This window comes from Portunus trituberculatus, chromosome 12, assembly GCF_017591435.1.
Source record: "Portunus trituberculatus isolate SZX2019 chromosome 12, ASM1759143v1, whole genome shotgun sequence".
NCBI classification, from domain to species: Eukaryota; Metazoa; Arthropoda; class Malacostraca; order Decapoda; family Portunidae; genus Portunus; species Portunus trituberculatus.
In genome coordinates, this window is record NC_059266.1 from 8,497,339 (window position 1) to 8,499,838 (window position 2,500).

The 2,500-nt window shown below is 45.2% G+C and overlaps 1 pseudogene; it reads left to right on the forward strand.

The window, feature by feature from the left end:
• The window catches only part of LOC123502630, a 91,264-nt pseudogene that overhangs the window by 19,300 nt on the left and 69,464 nt on the right, over positions 1-2,500 (forward strand).

Genomic DNA, 2,500 nt, shown 5'->3' on the forward strand with positions numbered 1-2,500 from the left:
AAAAAAATCAAGACTTGACACTCAGATCGTTTCAGGAATTTCCATTTTGTTTGGGCAATAAAGACTTTCCCTGCGCCGCCCTGCCCTCCACACACACACACACACACACACACACACACACACACACACACACACACACACACACACACACACACAGCAACCCTCCACATTTCTTTCCTCCGGGACATTTACCTCCCTCACCTGCCTAGGGACTGCGCCTAACACACAGGAGGAGGAGGAGGAGGAGGAGGAGGAGGAGGAGGAGGAGGAGGAGGAGGAGGAGGAGGAGGAGGAGGAGGAGGGGAAATAACAGTAAGAACCACTCGGGAAAGAAAGAAAGAGAAGAAAAAAAAAGTTGAAATAAGATTATGAATTTATATATCAAGAGGAGGAGGAGGAGGAGGAGGAGGTGGAGGAGGAGGAGGAGGAGGAGGAGGAGGAGTAGGGCGTGGCAGTAATCCTCGCCAGACGGTCCTTCAGGATTGGAAAGTCGCCTTGAAGGATTGAAGGATGCTGATGGAAGCTGCTGCCTCCTCCTCCTCCTCCTCCTCCTCTTCTTCTTCCTCCTCCTCTTGCAGCTGCACAGACATTTTTTTCTTGGTTCTCGTCTTCTACCTCCTCTTCCTCCTCCTCCTCCTCCTCCTCCTCCTCCTCCTCCTCCTCCTTTGCGTCTTATCCTTTTCCTCTTTCATCTCCATCACCATCTCCACCAAGAATTCTCCTTTTTCCTTCCATCCTTCCTTCCCTCTTCTTCCCTCCTCCTCCTCCTCCTCCTCCTCCTCCTCCTCCTCCTCCACAATTCTCCTTTACTATTTTCTTTTTCCATTTTCTTTTCCGTTTTATATTTTTCTTTTATTTCTTTGTATTCCTCCTTTTCTTCCTGCAGTTTCCCTTTCCCCTCTTCCCTTTTTCCCCTCTATTTCTAATTTCTTGTGTATTTCTATCGTATTTCCTGTTTTTTTCCCCTCACACAGTTTTCCTCTGAGATTTTAAAGTATTTTTATATATTTGTATGTTTCCCCTTTTCTTTTTCCCTTTCTTTTTCCTCCAGCTTTCCTCCAGCTTTCCTCTCCTCTCGCGCCGTCAACCCGTCCTTCACCTGTCTGTTTTGTCTGATTCCGTGTGTCTGCTCTCTCTCTCTCTCTCTCTCTCTCTCTCTCTCTCTCTCTCTCTCTCTTCCTTTGACAATATTTCACTTTCAAAAAACAAAATTAAAACAAATGATACTTCTAAAGGTGGCGTGACTCGGCCATTAAGGGGAGTGGCATCCAAGTAGGCACCATTTTCATCTATTTAATTTATTGACCTATTTTTTTCATCTACCTATCTTGCATATAGAGGAAGCTAACTTAGAATAATAATAAAAGACACGATATTCTCCTTCTCCTCCTCCTCCTCCTCCTCCTCCTCCTCCTCCTCCTCCTCCACACAATCCTCCTTTACTATTTTCTTTTTCCATTTTCCTTTTCCGTTTTATATTTTTATTTTATTTCTTCTAATAATTTTCTTTATTTTCTTCTAATTCTCTTTCATTTTTGTGTATTTTCTTATCTTTGGAGTTGGGGTGGGGTGGGTTGGGTTAGGTTAGGTTAGGTTAGGTTAGGTTAGGTTGGGTTAGGTTGGGTTGGGTTGGGTTGGGTTGGGTTGGGTTGGGTTGGGTTGGTTAGGTTGGGTTGGGTTAAAGGGTTAGGTTAGGTTAGGTTAGGTTAGGTTAGGTTAGGTTAGGTTAGGTTAGGTTAGGTTAGGGTTGGGTTAGGTTAGGTTAGGTTAGGTTAGGTTAGGTTAGGTTAGGTTAGGTTAGGTTAGGTTAGGTTAGGTTAGGTTGGGTTGGGTTAGGTTGGGTTGGGTTGGGTTAGGTTGGGGTTAGGTTAGGTTAGGTTAGGTTAGGTTAGGTTAGGTTAGGTTAGGTTAGGTTAGGTTAGGTTAGGTTAGGTTAGGTTAGGTTAGTTAGGGTTAGGTTAGGTTAGGTTAGGTTAGGTTAGGTTAGGTTAGGTTAGGTTAGGTTAGGTTAGGTTAGGTTAGGTTAGGTTAGTTGGTTAGTTAGGGTTAGGTTATTTTAGGTTAGGTTTCTGTATAAGTAAGAAGGTTTGTTAAATAAGTAATTATCTTTTTTTTATTATTTTTGTTGTGTTCTCTCTCCTTCGTCATCTTTTCTCTTATTCCTATTTATCTTATTCATTTATTCTTCCTTTCTTCTTCTCTTTCTAGTTTTCTCCTCTTCCTTCATCCTGCACTTTCATTCTTCTTTCTTTTATTAATCCTCTTTCCTTCTTCCACCACCACCACCACCACTACCACCACCACCAGCATCACCACCACCACCACCACCACCACCACCACCACCACTAACCTCTCCTTCTCTCCCCCTACAGAAGATCACCCCGCCCCTCCCCCGTGGCCCCCCGCCGTGGAGACCCTACCCCCCATGACGCCCCGGGGGAGGAGGGGACCGGGGGAATGGGCGGCCCGGTCCCCCAGAGCCCCACCACCACCAAGGGGC